Genomic DNA, 18,497 nt, shown 5'->3' on the forward strand with positions numbered 1-18,497 from the left:
TTCCAGTTCCAGGCAACTGCATTTTTCCTGGGGCCCGAGCCCCACCGAACCGCGAGCTATACCGTTAGCACATGGAACGGGGCTTCAACCTCTAACACTTCCAGATACTTTCGCCGAACCACTCAGTCGCCGAGTCGCTGGGCGACTGTTTGGTTTTTACAATTCCCATCATATTTTACTTGGTTTTTTTTGAGTGTCAGGCCTTCGGTTCGCTTCGAACATACTCGACGCAGAGACTATGAGTGCGAGTGAGAGACTCGATGCCTTGTATCTCTCAGATACAACTGCACACTCCATGTTCGAGTTCGTGCGCAACCAGATTCGGGTTCGCACCCGGTTTGTGCATGTCGAACCGATTCGTGGCAGCGCTGCCGACTGCGCTGTCCTGGTTGGCTGCTGCCGTGGTGAATCTCTTCTCCGGTGGTGCTTTTCCACCCGAGTGGTGGGTTGCCACACTCGAAAAATAAAATATTCTGCTTCTGGAGCGAAAAATCAGGGGTGGTTTCAATCGGACAAAATTCTACAAAAATTTCGGAATTTCTGAAATTTTCATACTCTACTGGCATTTTTTCAAGTGTAGCAACAAACAGTTCTTTGACGCGATGCAAGTCGCTTTGGATTTTGTCGCTTTGTCGCCCGGGCGAAAGCTGCGCTGCCCGCTGCCCTCTGCCGCGGCTGGCGCTGCAGTCGACTGCGTGGGCGCCGCACGCGTTGCCAACTCAATTAATATCTCACTGAAAGCGGCTTTTAATTAATGAAACAATTAAAAAGTTAGCTCCAAAAACAGGCATACGAATATTTTCGAAAATACTGCGGCAGAGCACTTCAAGGCCAACAGCAGCAGCAGCAGCAGCAGCGGCAGCAGCAGAAACAACAACAACAACACTGTGGCAGCACGGAGTTCGATGATCTGTTTACGATTGTTGTTGTGCGGCGTCGTTGTTGCTGCTTCTTGGTCGTTGGCTTCTCTGGAAAAAGAATGAAAAAAAAAAATAAAAATGAAAACAGAAGAAAACGGCAAGCCCAGAGATATAAGCGGGGCAACAGCGGTCATAAATATAGCAGATACAGACGATTCTACAGATCAGATAAGGGCTGAGGTATATAGACCTCATTCCCAGTTGCGCAATCTCAAAAAAGATACAAAAAGAAAACTGAAAGATACATTTCTGATGATCACTTCTTCCAAGCTCTATAATTCCCAACCCAATTTTTAGAAACCCCTTCTGCTGGCGTCGCTGCCAGCGTTCGCAGTCGCCGTGCGTACATACAGTAGCTGCTGGCCTGGCCTCAAGTGTATCTCACAGATATTTATCTAGATACGCGCGACGAGCGTAGTTTTTTTTTCTGTTGGTTTTCATATTTACCGTAAGACTCACGAGCGAAGGCCGACGAAGCCCCCCCCGAAAAAGTAAACAACAACTCGCACACGACTTTTCAAGTGCCCCACCAGCAACAACAACAACAAAAACAACAACTATAGCTGGAGAGCTAAAGCTTCAAAGAAAAAAAATAGAAATATATATGTAGATACTCCTAAAAAAGAAGAAATCAGCGTAGCACCATTTATGATTATAATATTATTTTTTGGCGCCTTTTTTGGTTGTTTTTTTTTAGTTGCCTGGCCCAGAGTGTGATTAACACCTTAAAGCCCCCTCTCATTATCAATTTCTGGCACGTGTCAAGTGCAGCGGCACAAGGTCACTTGCCAACTCACCGCAAACTCACTCACTTTTGATCGTAAATAATCGTTAAAATGCAATCGCACAGCAAATTGTTTCAACTTTACATATATTTTCTCTTTTTTTTTTTTTATTTTGGTTCTTTCCGCTTGAAAAAAGCATAAAAAAGTTAACAATAGAGTGAGAGAGAGAGAGGGGGGGATATGGAACAACCTGTTTCCAAGCTCCAAGTTCTGACTTTTGTTGGCGATTTTCGCTTCGCTGAGCTGCCATTTGAATTCGGTGCGTTTTTGAAGGTCAACTTTTGGCTTTTTTATTTGCCAGCCAGCGAGTGAGTATCTCACTGTTGTTTAATGAGCTCTAAAGAGTTGATTTTTATGTTTTAACGGTTTTGGTTTATTTTTCTTTTATTTATTTTTTTTGAGTGTGGCTGAGAATCTGCTTAAAATGTTCAGCAAAAGTACAAAAACATGTCCAACAAATGCTCGACAAGCAATTTTGGCGGCCAGAACAAACATCCCACAAAATACTAAAAAAATAAATTTGAGAGGAAAAATACAGAAAATTCATAAGAAAAATGTGTCAAAGCCGGCAAAGCCGAAAAAAGACAAAGACAAATGCGCCATGTCTTAAGGTACATGAGGAGCGATTAGCGACAATTTCTGTCCAGTCATAGCTTGATAAAATTTAAAAAAAAAAAAAAAAAAAAATATTAAAAAAAGAGAGAATAGATACAGATGGATGATGCGATGATGCAATCGCATTTAATTAACAAGCGAGGAAAGAGTTTTTTTTTTTATTGTGGGGCAGGTTCTCTTTACCAAAAACGTAAAAAAACTATGGCATTCGAAATCCAAACGAGAGATGAACATAAATTTCAAATTTATGACTGCCACTTGAACACCACACACTCATAACACACATACAGACATTAACAAAAGTATTCGGACACCTTGACAGGGCCCCTAGATTTATGAGAGGGCCATACAATTCATACATCAACAGCTCTTTTCATAATCTCCCCACAGAATTCTATTTATTATTATTTCTTTTATATATTTTTTTTTTTTCCAGACTCTGGTTATGGTTATGGTTCCTCCTTTTCTATTATAGAAATTCGGAAAATATTGAAATTTCCCTTCGTTCCATTCAAATAAATCTTGGACATTGCGTAGGAGCAGCTACACGCTTGGGCCACGCCCTTTATTTTTTTCAGAGGCCCATCCCGAAAGCCTCATGAATTTCAATGAAATTTTTAACAATAAATCAGTTTGGGCCTAAATTGGTTTTCTCTTTTTTTTTTAGCAAAAAAATAAGGGTTTTAGAAGTAAGCTTCATATTAGTAAGCCTATAAGGCCATCATAAAAGTGTTAAAATTATTAGAAGGCAGGTAGGTGAGTCCGAAATTTGCTCATTCATGCCGCTTATCTCGCTCGTTCCCACGCCGATCTGTGTCAGCAGACCAACTTCTTTTAGGTTTTCTTTTTTTGGCCAAAAAAACAAAAGTTAGTGGCACACTTTTTGGGGTGCCACATGGCGACGCCTACAATCATGTGAGCTTGTGTGTGTGTGTGTGTGTGTGGTAAGGACAAACATGGCTGTCAAACGCCGGAAGTCCTGCGAGGAGCGGGCCAAGAAAACCACCACACCCACACACATACGCACACACATGGGCTATCAAGAGAGAAAAGTTATGAACTACCCACACATATGACAGAGAGAGAGAAAAAGAGGGGGCGGGAAATGGGAAAAACGAGGGTGACTTTCTTTTTAGTTTCTGTTTCTGGCGGGTATTACTTATTGATTATTGTTTTCCCCCCTTTTCTGTGGGGGTGGGGGCTGGGAAATTGGGTGGCTCGAGAGAGAGAGAGTGCGAGTTGACGCATTTTCAGGCCATCTCACTCGCACATTGCGTGCCTACTTAACATTCCCATGTTTTATTTTGTTTTTTATTTTTATGTTTTTTTATTCCAGCGAAGGGAAATGTCTCATAAATATGATTTACAAAGGTACCCCCTTACAGGCCACTACACTACACTACACACATTATGTAGTATATGTGTGTTATTATTGCGTGTACAAATCTGATATAAAAAAGTGTTTCTCTTCTTTATTTTTGAAGCTTATTAAAGAACTGGAGAGATCCTCTCCAGTTGAGGTGTTCCGGGGCAGCTTCGAGTGCAGTATTAACAAAACTTGCAAATCGAAGGCAAACACTTGCCGCCAAAAATAAACGATATGTGGATCGCTTCTCCAAAGAGCCCACTCCCCTCGTTCAATCGTTCAATCGAGCATGTCAATCATATGACGGACAAAAAGCAGATTGAGAATAAAACGGAAAATAAATTCATTTGGGTTTGTCTTTTGTCTTGGACAAAAGGCACGGAGAAAAATTGGGGGGAGAAAATAAACTAAAAGTCATGTATCTTGAAATAGTAGTAGGTTTTATCACAAAAATAATAGTTTTTAGATAATCTTCTACCTTTCTTAATAATTCTACCTTAACGCCTTTAATATTTCTCCCAGTGTACTCTGTTTATTTTGCAATTGAAAGTCAATTGAGCAGAGTTCTCTTTTATTTCTTTTTTTTTTTGAAGCTGAATTTGGGTAACTTTTTGTGGTCCTTTCCCGTCCTGCGGTTCCTTCATGTAAATGCAAATTCACGCAGCTGCCCAGTCTTGTGTCCTGCCCCCCTCCCGGCCACCCCCGAACGTTGCCTTTGTTCCTGTCATGCATTTTAGCAATTTGCAAATTTACAAGTTGGGCCAGAGGGGAGACGCGTGCATGTTTAATATCAAATTATGAAGCGGCTTTTACCCCTTTTCCGCTGCAACAACCGCCCGCCCCCTGGTGCACCATCCCGCCCCTCTCACCAACACCGTGATTGTGCAGTATGTGAAGTGCCTTGGCAACATTTGTATGCAAATTGCTTTTTGGCGAGTGCATGTGCAACATGTTGCCATTTGCCGGGGGATCTCCACCGTCCTCCATCCGCCATCCGCCATCCGCCATCCGTTTTCAATTCCAAGGGTTTGACTTCCACTTTCAACTCGAGTCGACTCGCCTGCAAATAAAGAACGCATTGAGTTTTTATTAGTTTTTGATGATGCTCATAAAACGAGGCGACGGCAGCGATGATAAAAATCAGTTTGCTTAAGTAAAGTGAGGCATTTAAGGGGGTAGATGGCTCGAATGGATGAAGAGTCGAATGGATTGTTCGAAAGTAAGCGTTGCTAAAATGCAATAAAAATGAAGTGAGCTCACTCCCTTTTTGCCATTTGATGGTCCGAGGGATGGGTGTTGACAAGTGGAGGTAGAAAGTGTTTTGGGGCGCGGCCCTGTTCCTGTGGGAGTCGATGAACCTGCCCCCATTCTGGGTGTGTGAGCGATCGGCCATAAAACGATCTTAAATGGCCTAAGATTTTATGGGCCATCTATTAAAAAAAAGTCATGGACTGGATTATTTTATTTGATCTTCAGACTAAGGTCGAGATACTAAAATCGTATAGCTGTGTGCCAATTTTATTGGGGTATAGGCCACATAAAATATCCCTCTTTTGAGTATAATTTTTTCGAAGAAAAAATTAAAATATTTTGCTGGGAAGATCAAGATCTGGAGAGAAATCTGTTTTGCTCCCATCATCATTATCATCATCATCAAGGACAGTTGTCTGTTCTCTGTCCCTGGACATAATGATAATGACCTGGCCGGCTGCATGTCACACATCATAATAATTACGGCTATTGATGGGGCTGCCAGAGCATAAGGTGTAAAAAGGAGAGGTCCCCGGGTGCCTTATAAACAATTACGTTAATAGCACCAGTACCCAGTACCAGTATCCATAAGAACTATAACGTTTAATGGACTTTTAGCTAAATTAACAAAACCAACAATGGGCAGGAGAGAGAGACCTAATCGCTGACCAGACGCGCCCCTCTTAAGTATTTTTGTATTTTTCTGTGTGTTCAGTGCTCTCGTGCCCTACCTACCGGCCTGCCTTGCCGCCTAATGACACAACATTTCATTAAAAATAATTTCACAAAACATTTGACGTATTACGTGCAATTGGCATTTCTAATGAAAAAACACACAGACTAGGGAGCAGATGTAGGCTACACTCTATCTCTATCTCGTGGCATGTAATAGTTTTGTTTGTTTTGTTGTCGCGCTTGTTACACATTTAGTTAGTTATTTAGCTTTATAGTTAGCGGATAGTTTTAGTCTCGTTTCTCCTTTGGCCCATGCCGATCATCTTATCGCTCAAAAATCGCTGTTAAAACGCTTTTAATTTCCCAATCGCCGCGCCACAATCGCTTAATTATAGTACCTGAAAGCGAGGCCACAAAAAAATCGAAAAAAAAATTATAAGAAAAATATTGATTTACTTGTAGATCTGTTATCAGGCTCTTATTGAGCTTGAAACTATTTTCCCAGCATTTTGGCGAGAAAACCAGTTTGTGGCCAAACAAATCTGTGAACTCCATTAGGCATTTTGGTTTTATTTTTTATTTTTATTTTTTTTTGCCATTTGCTGTCAATCAAGTGTCAGATGCAAAGCCATCAACAATATCGAATTTCTGGCCTCAGCAAGTTAATTAAATTACGAGGGAAACGTATTCCATTTGCTGCAGATATAATTCAGACAAAAAAATAAACATATCTCTCAGCTAATCGTGTTGTTTTCTGCATTCGCAGTGTGGCTAATTTTAAACAGAGTGCCCGCTGGTAATATATTGTAATTTATGCTCGGTTGGCAATACTTTTGGCCAGGCCCGTACTGGCTCTGGCTCTGGCTCTCTGTAGAATGGCGCGTAAATACACATTAATTTTAATTTAATGAATCAAATTCCAACATCACCATCAACATCAGTTGAAAGTCATGAAGACATCAGCTTTCGTGGTGGACTCTAATCGGCTAGTGAGTCACTCCGCCTCGTTTGCCGGCAAGTCAGTCGCCTTGGCACAATAAATAAATATGTAAGAGGTTTCCCTGGTCGATTATGCGCATAGTGCAAGTGTTTGCCACACATTGTCCATACAAACACTATATACACTTCTATATAGACATTGCACAAATGCAAATGGCCCACAAAGTTGTTGTCATTGAGAGAAAGTGTCATTCAGGAACACTGACTAATCGAATAGTTCTTTTAAAGACTTATAAACTCATTTGGCCGATAATCAATTGGGTAATCCTCTCCCCCATGGACTTGCCACTTGATTGGCTTCCTCTGTAAATTAACCAGCGACTGGCTCATTAAATCAAAGCCGCCACAACACTGCAACATTGCCGCAGCATAATTAAATATGCAACCAAAAACTATGTACAATTAAATTAAGCCAAGCTTTGTTGTCGATGCAGCCAGCTACCGTTGATGTTTATGGTACAATATACTATACTATACTATAGTATAGTGTAGTGTGTGTTGCTGTTTTGGTTGTGGGCTTATCAAGCCATGCATCGCCTGTTGCAGGTTGCTGGTTGCAGGTTGCAGGTTGCAGGTTGCAGGTTGCTCCGCGCAACTCGCTGCTCACTGCCAGTTGCAGGTATTTCCTGTCAGAGATTTTGCATAAATAATTTTTGATAATCAAAGTTTGCGACGGGCACATAAATTTAATTAGCGGCATATGTTGCATTTAATTAAGCAGTAAGCTCGCTGAGCGATGAGAAGGTAAGAGTGTGGGGGGATGGGGATTGGTTTTAGCCAACTTAGTGCGTCTAACTTTGGTTGCAGTTTCAGTTGCAGTTGCAGTTGCAGTTGCTGATGTTGATGTTGGGGATGTTGCTTTTGTTGGCGGCGTTGCTTTAATTAAAATTCACACGATGTGAAATGCTCATTTCGTAGGCCAACTGCGTGCCTCGGTTCGTTTGCCATTATTGCAACTTTCGTATTTGTATCTTTTTTCCTGCCTAGCCCCATCCTGCCCCTTCTTGAATTTGTTGCCTCCATTGCTCTATTGCTGTTGCTGTTGCTGCATTATTATTATAATTTTTTTTTCCTTGTTTTGTATTTTATTTTTCCTCTTCTCTGGTCGGATTGCATAAGCAGCCTGTTGCTGCCGTTTTTCTAATGCAAACGCATCGTGAGCGCGCTGCATATGCGGCATGCATAATTAGCAGCCTCACAGATACACACACAAACACACACTCAGCCCCCGTTGCATTTTCATTTTTATTCATATTACCACCAACAATAAATTTGTAATAAAAAATGCAGAGGGAAGAAAGATAGAAACAGCTCGCTCTTCTCGCTTTAATGAGCCATTAAGCTTTAGATTTCTGGGCTCAGATACACTCCAATGTGGCTGAGAAGACTGGCCGCCCATTTCCCCGAATCGAATTAAGTTATTAGTTATGCTCCAGCTGGATAGCAGAGAGGGGAAATATGTTGGGAAATATGGATCAGATATGCAGAGAGATGCAGTTGCACTTTCCAAGTAACCCCATTACTTTTCAGATACTTTTCCATTTGGCCAAAAAAACCCATTGAAAAGTATTTTTTGTCAGAAGGTAACCCTGTCAGTGGCCCAACTGACAGCCATTTAATCAAAAGCAATCAACTCGACAGCCCAGAGAACTTCATTAAATATTTCGCCACAATTACCGGGCTCGGAAAAAATGAAATGAAATTGTGGCAAATATTTTAGCGCTTGATTTGCAACTGTCAGAGTTTGTTTATTTGCCGCCACACTCCTGTCTCTGTTTGCTTTAGTTAATTTTAGACGCGAATGTGTTGCATGTGAAGATTTTGGCCCAAACAATAACCAAAAACAAAAAAATAATAATAAAATAATCAACAGAAAAACATGAATTGTATTACAAATAGCAGTTAGACAAAGTAAACAGACGAGACCCGGCAGACGGTCTGACGACAACTGACGCTGCCTGGCGTATGAGTGTAAAAAGTATCTCTATCTGTATCTGTATCTGTATCTGTCTGTGTGCGAGTATCTGTGAAAGTCATGCAAACTAACTGTCAGACTGATAGATAGACATACGGAACCGGAGCAGATAGGTTTAGTGGCGGAAAAGAGAAAGAGAGAGTATAGCGATAGGGAATTTTCAGACAACAGACAAACAAATAATAATAAAATAATAATTGTTTGTCAACATTCGTTTAGCATGTGGTCTGGTCCCTGGCCCACAAGTTTCTCTTGTATTCGTATCGTAGGTATGTGACTATATAGAGGGAGCAGAAAATAAAAAGTAAAGTAAAGCTACTAGAACATGTGGAAAAAAGGGGTGTAGTTGTTACAATTGACAATTGTCTGCATTTTGGCATGAAATGTCATATATGTATATGTAGAGCCTGGAATGGCTTCCATTTAAACTGCGTTTTGTGGTTAGAGTCCAGAGTACTTTCAACTGGCAGTCAGCACGTCATTCGCTTATTCAATTTCATGACACGATGTCGCCGGCGAGCATGTTGCGATGTTGCGTGTGCCTCGGCCCTAGAATAATCATTCTCTCCCACCAAAAAACAACACCAACAACTCTGCGATAATTGATGATAAATGTTGTATAATTTGACAAACCCAGCTAACGAAAAAAAGAAATAACCGAAAGAACTACATACAGCCAGTGAGGCAAAAAGAAAGCCAGAAACTGAAACTGAAACTAAAAACGTATGGTGCCACCGGCAATTATCGCTTAAAAAGCATTTCCAAATAATTACACCATCGGGCGGGTATGGCTTAGAAAAAAATACAGAATGACAGAATGAATTATTATAATAATATGCAGTTTAAAGCACATTTCACCTATTAAGACACTTAGGAGGGAGTGGCCGGGGCGTAATGATGGGAATAATATGCATATGCGTTATGGCGCCAACAGTGCGTTTCATTCTAACAAGAATCCCACCTAAAATGTATGCTATTTTAGTGTAAAAACAGTGTTATGACCAGCACTGTACTAATAACCATTAGAAATTGTTTGGGCAGTTGTGTCACTCGACCTCCTTTGGCCGGGGTTAGCAGAGTTCCTACCCTCTATGAATGAGCTATTATTAAAATTACGCATACGCCATGGTGTTTCATTGATTCATTTTTCGCTCTTTTTTTTTTGTCAGTTTCTGCGATTTTGTATCGCAGTTTATAAATATCTTTTTGGGGGAAGAAGAAACGAGAGCAGAGAGTGTCGATGAGTAATTGCCTCATAAAAATTATGTGGAAATTAATTTTTAGTGTTTTTTTTTCTCTACTCTGTATGCCTCTGGGTAGTATGTCTATTTCTTTCCTCTTAGTATCGTACCGCTCAGTCGGTTCTATTTTTGTGAAAAGAAACAACAAAAATATTGAAATATGAATGCATTCGCTGCATCTTCAGCAGGTTCATTCCACCTGCCAACAAAAATTCAAAAAAAAGAAAAAAACCTGAAAACTCGCCTGACACTTTTCGGCCCTTTCCCCCCAAAAAAAAATATATATATGTATATTTCTTGATATTTTTGGCTACCTTCAAAGTCGTCCGCGTGTTATGTATTAAAATTAGTATGCAATATTTTTGTTTCAAATGGGGGACAGAGACAGAGAGTACTTTCCCCTTTCTCCAATTTTCGTTCAGATCCTCCGCCCGCCGTACCCCTCCGTATATGTGCGTTTATTTTTGAAGTGTTGAAAATAAACCGTAAATAATCGCGTCGCTCGGTCGGTCGGGCAGCTTTACAATCAATTCACTTGCACACATGCCCGTGCATACGTTTCTATATATATATCAGAATATATATATATATATTCCGATGGATATGAGTATGCACGTTCTATATGCGCGTTCATAAGTATCTGTGTTTATATTTATAACAAGTTGCTTGCACCCGTCCACCGAAGCAGAAGCTGAACGCTCAACGCTGACGCTTCTGGTGGAGCAGCCTCAGAAGCAAGGCAACAAATTTTAAAATTATTGGTAATAAAAATCCACCTTCAGTTCTCAGCTCCCTCCGCTCCCATTATGCATCGTAAAATCGTTGATATTTAATATATGTTTTGAGTGCGCCTGCCTCGCTTTTGTGTGACTTGAAAAATATTTAAAAATGAATTATATAAATATGGATGCGTTAGCGTTTAAGTGATCACAAAACTGACATTTGAGGTGGAGGCGGGGCTCCACCGCAGGTGATTTGGTTATTTTTAATTCGAGTATCGCCACAGGGGGTGCTGTTGACCCCCCAATATGGTCCAGAGATGATTAGCCCGAGAGATGCCTTTTATATTCATGCAATTAGCTTTTTATTGGTCCGATTAATGGGAAGCGAGTTATTAGAATCGAATATGCTTAGGTGCCAGATGGCCACACCGATTAGAGTTAATCAGACTGTCTAAAATACATTCCAGTGTTCCCCAAAATTAGGCCTTAACTTCGCTGAACTGAACTGGGAATGAAAGTTGTTTCCCTCTTCTGCTGCTGACCAGTTGGCCGTTCTACGTTTTTTATGACAAATTGTCACGAGTGCATTGATGCAAAAAACTTAAATGAAGCGACATGCTGTTGAAATGTCTGAGCCGCCTTCTGGCCCTAGAAATGGATACAGATACCACACCGAGTTGCGTGCACTTGCAGATACAGATACTTTGTGTGTTGTGGTGTGGCGTGGTGTTTGCTTTTGTTTGCATTTTGTATCTTTCGGGTAGCTCGTCATATCAGCAAGAGGACTTGAAAACTAATATGGTTCGAGGACATTACCCAAAAAGTGACTAAGCCCGCAGCTTGGCCTAATATCCCCCGCCCAGCCAACAGTCTGGGACATACCATACATGCTCTCGGATTACGAGGCCCGAAGCAATTGAAAACTGAGCTTGACCGTTTTTCAGTATTCTGTTGTGTTTTATTTTCGGTTTATGAATTGCCCCCAAAAAACGAGAAGAAATTGAACTTGGGTCTTGTTTTATGCAGTGAGAGAAAAGATTATAATAAAAATATTCAAAATACATATTATTCATTCCAGTAACTCTATTACTTTCAAAAGATGTATCTCCTTGATGTCTAAACATTTTTATTTTTTAATCAGATATTTTAGCAGTGTACCTCCCCCATTCCATTAATGGACTTTTTCGGGGTATTTTGGGTTTGGTTATAACTGCTTACCGTTAGAATGGAGTCTGGCTCTGTCTGGGCATTTGAGGGTCTTCCTGGAAACGAAAGCAATATGCTGGAAAGGGTTTTCGGTGGCAGGAGGGTCTACGGCATGGGGCAATGGGGCATGAGGCTTGAGGCCTGAGGGAGTGGCGCAATTAAATGTGCAACCAGAAATGGCAACACACGAAGCAAACAAACTTTTTTGCTGCAATAATTCAATTAGCACTCTTTCGGTTTCGTTTCGTTTCATAAATGTATTAGCTTGGATCTGTAATTTCCCCCCACGTTCGCTCTTTCTTTCTTTATTTTTTTAATTAATGTGCAGTTATCATGCAACCCGATTAACAGTCGAGTGCTGTTGCTGTTGCTGCTGCTGCTGTAATTGCAACTTGTTTGTTATTTGTAGTCCAAGTCAGCAGTCAGCAGCAGTCAACGTTCAGCCACCGCCTGTCACTGACTCTGTTCTTGTTGTTGTTATCTGCCAGGAATGCTAATTATAAGATTAGCGCCGTAGCCCAATCTATGCTCCACTCGCCAGGCATACATTATAAGTGTATACATACACATATATGGATGGCTTGTGTATCTATGTATCTTTGTATCTCCATCTGCGGCACTTGGGCGATAGCGAACACGCACATATAACACTTGACAGTGTCGCTCGGAGGATCTGTTGCTGGTGAGATAGTTGCTCTGACTGTAGGAGCCTTTTAGAAAATGTTTTCTAAGTAACATTTCAGTGCACCTGACAGTCTCTTGGAGGTTTTAAAAGTATTCCTATTCATTGTGGTTTGATGTCTGACCCTGGCCTATCACTGCAAACATTTCCCATCATCGCGGCCGAGGGGCTGCTCAACCACAACAGCTCTCGGTTAGTCATCATAATAATGATGATATTTTTCAGAATTCCTCGCTCGGCAATTGTTTTTCGTTTGTGGCTTTTGTTATCAGCATCAGAAGCAGAAGTTGCTCAAGCCACAGATAGAAAAAAAAGAACAACAACTATACGTATGCATTCCAGCATATATAGCTCATAGATTCAGATACTCGGGTACAGAGCTCACATGTTTGCGAGTACTGGAAAATATCTGTGTATCTGTGGGTTCGGCTTCTCTCCCTTCGTATCTGTCGTGTGCATCTCTTGAACTATCAATTTAAATGTCAGTTTAAATTGTAGAATTTTTCATTTCGTGGACTTCGTGCATGAAAACTATAAAAATGTTTTCATTGTTTTTTCACTGCCTCTCTCTTGTTTTAAGAGGAAGAAGGTTAAGGAACATGGTTGGGCCACAAGGTGTGCATCAATACGCTCCAGGTTAAAATGGTAGCACTTAATATATACCTTTTCTATTTATTTGCATTATTCTATCACCTTGACCGCTGCTGTTTGGTGGCCATAGGTACATATGTGTGGTGCTATAGAGATGTTTTGGCGATAGGCCCTGGGCCCGAAAGACCGAGACTGAAGCCTGATTCTGATTTCACTTCGACTCGCCTCGACTCGACTCTTTTCGTGTGTGACTTGTTTTAGATTTCTACCCGAACGGGGAGCCCCAAGAGCTGGGGCTGCCTTTCAGCATTTGACAGCAGCTGTCAAAAAACGAAACTTGAAAGCGGACCGACCTCGGGCTCCGGCTCGGGCTCCGGCCCAACCAGACCAGACCCCAGAGCCCAGAGCCCTCAGATTCAAAGTAAAAGTTGCAATATGTGTGTTTGTTTTGTTTCGTAAGTTTTATGCTTGGCCTTTTTTGGCCAAGTTTCTTACCTTGGGGGCCACAGAAGTCATAGTTTTCAGTCATTCTTCGTCCCCTGTAAGTAGAATAATAAAGAAATACATTTTTTTAGCAATTTTTTGTGAGAATATATGTAGGAGAGAAAAACTTAATTTCTACTCTCTACTGATTGCGAGATATATCTTTTCTGTGCGATATCTTGTGTGAAAAGACACATCCATCAATCGACGGACATGGGGAACAGCAACAAATATTCACAAAGATTGTTTAAACAAATCGAAAACATTTGCCCGTCAGACATGGCCCATTAATTTCTCATCTCGGCAAAGAAGCGAGGAGTTCGTCTCGAATTTATGAGCCACCAATCTGGTTTCCATTGCGATAATAATTATAATTCAGCTTTGTTTTGGCAATTTTAATATCTGACACTAATTGCTGCCACCGTTTTCGGCTCGAATCGATGCGATAATTGGTTGTGACTGGCCATCAATGGCCCGAATTAACTTGTTTACAATTAAAGTGTCATTAAGTCATTATCTATTGTGCGAAGACTCGTTTTGTATTATTATTTTCATTGTTTTCTTTTTTCTTTGCACAAATTTTGCAATGCGCCCTTGACACGAGCCAGGGTCTTTAGAGGGTCCTGAATCCGGGGGTCCTTCGCTCTCTCTCTTGCTCTTCAAATGTGCCAAAGTCAATAATGGATATGGGCTGGGTTTGTTTTTCTCGAAAGTCGAAAGCCGAAAGCAACCCCTGTATCTGCCCTGGCACTGTTGTTGCCATTTCAAATTGCCAATTATCGATGAATTTGCAAAAACACAAACAGACAGCCGAGAAGGGCGCGCCGATTGTATTGCAGCTTAAGCCGCTTGGTGTCTCTTTCTTTTCCCTAACCCTAACCCTAACCCAGTCCGCTTCTGGCCGAAACCCTAGTCCTGTCAATACGTCGTTTTTTTCCGAACACGGGTGGGGTCTTCTTCTGTTTCTGTTTGTGTGCAGAATTATGCAAATCAAATGGCATATATCGATATCGGTTGCAGTATTATTACTGCAATTCAGCACTTTCTACTCCCTTTCAGAATGCAATCAACGTTTTCTAAGCGGTTTGCCAAGGGGCTGGGCTGGGCTGGGCTGGGCTGTCTATTCAAGTCAAGGAAATCAAATATAAAAAAGGTAATAATTCTTGCCAAAAGGATATGGGCTTGGCTTACAGAAACTCTCTATTTCTAAAGGATTAAAATAATACTTTACTGATGAGTTCTCTCTAGGGACTTTCTTAATTTAAATTTAAGAAACATCTTTGAATTTGAATGCATATTTTATTCATTATTCAGTCAACATATTCACATTTATTTTGGGTTATTTATTCCATTATTTTTCCAGCCCATTTCCATAATGTCTTTCCCATGTTTTTCCCGAAAACTGAAAACCGTTAAATAATAGAGAAAAACATGTTTTTCCTTCGCCCCTTTTAATTGCGCCCTTGGTTTCTTGACTGGGATCTGAAATCGGAGACCGGCGAGCGGCAGCTGGTGGCAACTACGATACTGCCACACCCCGAGATTTACATATGACTGCTCCTGTCAATTGCCATTACGCAGCGAGCGAAACTTTAAAGAAGAAATCGAAGGAATAAAGAACCAAATCGTTTTCTTAATAGACTTTTTTCTATAGATTCTTCCCAGAGACTTGAAAGGCGGCGCGCATCGAATTGTATTAAATGGCTATGGAAATGGAAATGGAAATGGAAAGGAGACCCTAAGCAAACAGGCAAATCCTTTCGCGTTTTAAGAAAAGTAAAAATTAATTCAGCAGTAAATAAAATTTAGAGAACTGGCAAGAGGGATGGAATGAGAGCTGTGGCTGCTGCTATTTAACATTCAAATTACAAATCCTTTTTTTTTGTGTTAGAGAGGAAAGGGTTTGGGTTCTTGGCCGAACAAATCGGTTTTTATTTTTCATTTTTTTTCGGAAGAAACCCTCCTTGTTGACTTCAGCCGCTCGAGCTGATGTCAGCATCATGATGTAGCTAAAAACGGCTCAGATGAGGATGATGATGATGATGATAAACCCTCGTCCTGGGTCCTTGTCTTTTTTTGGGATGCAACTCATTTGAATATCTATCTCTGTGTGTATCTCCCGAGTCTTGCGAATGCGTGAGAAAATTGTCAGCATATTGATTCGATGATTATCAACAGTTATGCGCATATTTAATTGTCCTGTCCTGGTCCGTCCTATCCTGGCCTGTTTGCCGCTGAATTTATTTGAATTCGTTGCATTTGCATTCGCTGTCTAAGCTAAGTTGAAGTGCAAATACGCGATGCTAAGAGCGAGGCTGGGTTTTGTTTAAATATTTGAACAGCTTTCGGCTGATTGACAAGCCACAAGTTTTCACTAACTCTGCCAGATGTTTCCTCTTCCTCGGAAATCGGTGAGGTCACAAAAACGGCGTGTCGGGGTCACCACTCTCCTGATTAGATGCGTAATTAGGCGTGGCACGGTTTTAGCCCGACCGTTTTCGTTCCGTCCTGGCCATTAAAAAAAGGATCAAATGGTTGCCCTGCACATGCTGCTATCTAATTTGCGTTTTCCCCCGCACTTTTTCCTGCCTTTTTTCCGGCTTTTCTTTGTTGGTTTTCCACTCTTTTGTCTCACACCCGCTGAGCTCTTTTTGGTACCAAACAAATTGGGGAGTTCTTCGCCCCAACGAGGCAGCGTTAATGAATACTGTCCCCACCAGAGAACATGCAAGAGCCTCGACACAGGACACTTAAAATAATATTTGTGAATTTCTATGTATTTTAGAAATAAGGTATAAGGCCATTTCCTAGTGTTTTTGTTGTCTAAACCCCTTTGGAAGTCTAATAAAACTTTTTTAAATAATATCTAGATGCTAAAACTATTCTTTAAGTGCATTTCTAAAAGTTTTCCGTAGCGCTGCTTGTGGCTTGTTTGCTCGTTTGGCTCTACTAGCCCGGCATTAATCAGACGGTGGTGCGTCTGACATTGCCCGAGAAAGGACTGAGAAATGGTAGAGAATCGGGGAAACTTGCCCGAGATGGTGGTGGTGGTAGAGAAAGGCAAGGGTGCACGTTGGAGGGATCTACTTATTATTTCACTGTAATTAATAAAGATTAAACGTTGTGACATGGCTAGACTGACTAAAATGCTCCCTCCCGCGGTCGAGAGACTTTGTAGTAGATGCTCTGTAATTTTCAGAATTTTCTTCTCACTGTCGGTGTTGGTATAGTATTTGCCTGATTTGTCCTTGTCGTGACAGTTGCCATATTTAAGCGAATAACAAGCGGCTAAAGATTAATGATTTGTCTTAGCAGGGCCCGGAGTCTGCTGAACTTATAAGGCATTCATTAAGGCGCTGACGATGCAGAGTTTCTAAAAAACAGTTCCCTTAAAAAAACCCCGAAATAAATGGCATTTAAAGTTTTCGCTTCGACCATAAATATCCCCGAGATCCCATAAAAGCAACATAAAATCGTATTAAGTTGATCATAAATTGTGGTCCGAAGATCACAGCTCTGATCTTTTATATTTCGGGAAAGCGATCAGTTTTCAGTTTCAGTTTCGGGTTTATGTTTTTTTTTTCAGTTTGCATAAAATTTGATAAACAAACTAATAAACATAAACTAAGATTAATGCATTCATATATCACTCAATAAATTCAAAAATTGGGTCATCAAGTGCAGGCGTTGGATCTGTTTTCCATGTCCATGTCCATGTCCCTGTCTGTGTCTGGGTCTCTGAGTTTGAAATTGGTTTGAATTTGTGTCTATGAAAGTGGTACGAGGGAGCTCCCTACTCTCGTACTTATGCTTAATTGCAGTGGTAATTAATAATGTTATTTATTAGACAAACATGGCTTGCTCTTCTTCCCCTCGATGACCTCATCAGTTCAACTCTGTGTGTGTGAATGCACTTTAAAAAATTTTATAGGCTTTTATTTGAGAAAAATTAAATATTTTTGACTTGAATACCTCGCTTGAGATGATTTCCCTTTGAAATCTTCATCCCAAATCCTTAATTGTTGGTTTTCAAAAATTCTAAAATAACATCTGGAACGTGTTAGTAATTATTGTTCTCTGTGTTTGACTCGTGCTCCCTACTAGATGTGTGTCATTAAGTAAATTAAGTAAATAAACATATGCCTGCTATCTAAGGGGGCGGGGGCGATGGCGCTGGCAGGGGCTGGGAAGAGGAGCGAGTGAGAATGAGCGACTTTGGGCATAATTAATTGCCAGTCAGCCGTTGGCCTCGTTGAAGTCGAAGTTGTATTTACCCCCGTTAAGACCATCAGACAGACAGCTGCCACTGACCCTACCCACTCTCCTGCCCCACGCCACTGGACACTGGGCACTGGCTTTATCTTTACGAAGCGCGTTAGGTTTTGCGCCCTTTAACTTTTTCGGCTTTTTTGGCTTTTTTGGCTAAGTGAAGTGTCGACCAGCCCCGAATACTCCTTTCGGCCGTTTTGCGCATTTCAACGCCTTCATTTGCATGCGTTTTATGGCTTAATAGTGCTCCGCCTTATCTGTTGCAAATTTCCAGTCAATAGATTTCCGATAAGACGCCATGCAACATTTGCATTTCATTTGCGCCTCCAAAACATAAAACATGGAAGGGTCCCAGTCCCAGTCCCAGTCCCAAAACCAGTTGGAAATTTTTCATGTTTTTGTATTTTTTTGGGGCCCCCGAGGGCCTGCAAAAAGTAAGAAGGTAGAAAGTTGGGTTCTCTTGTTGCTTCTTCAGTGTTTTTTGGCATTTCTTGTTTTTTCTTGGCTCTGAGACAGCTTCCGCGTAGCCTTTCCTTAACCTTTCCTCGGGCCATGTCTGCGGCAGCTCATCAGGGGCAGCTGGAATCTTATGGGATCCACCGGCGATTCCAGTTTTCAGAGTCCGCAAATTGAGACACAAGCAGGCAATGGCCTCTGAAAGCGTTTAATTTACTTTTATTGCACTAGCACGATTTATTGAAATTATTTTTGGATGGC

At 41.1% G+C, this 18,497-nt stretch overlaps 1 long non-coding RNA gene across 2 annotated transcripts in view; it reads right to left on the bottom strand.

Annotated features, from left to right (window-relative positions):
- Nucleotides 1-1,018: 1,018 nt before the first annotated feature.
- The window catches only part of LOC26514116, a 36,819-nt gene continuing 19,340 nt past the window's right edge, over nt 1,019-18,497 (bottom strand). For both annotated transcript variants that reach the window (XR_006506959.1, XR_004310862.2), the window contains 2 exons: nt 13,524-13,567; nt 1,019-4,746 (listed from right to left, as the gene is read on the bottom strand). This is a non-coding gene — a long non-coding RNA (uncharacterized LOC26514116). The remainder of the gene's footprint in view (nt 4,747-13,523; nt 13,568-18,497) is intronic.

The sequence above is a fragment of the Drosophila ananassae genome, chromosome 2R, assembly GCF_017639315.1.
Source record: "Drosophila ananassae strain 14024-0371.13 chromosome 2R, ASM1763931v2, whole genome shotgun sequence".
NCBI lineage: Eukaryota > Metazoa > Arthropoda > Insecta > Diptera > Drosophilidae > Drosophila > Drosophila ananassae.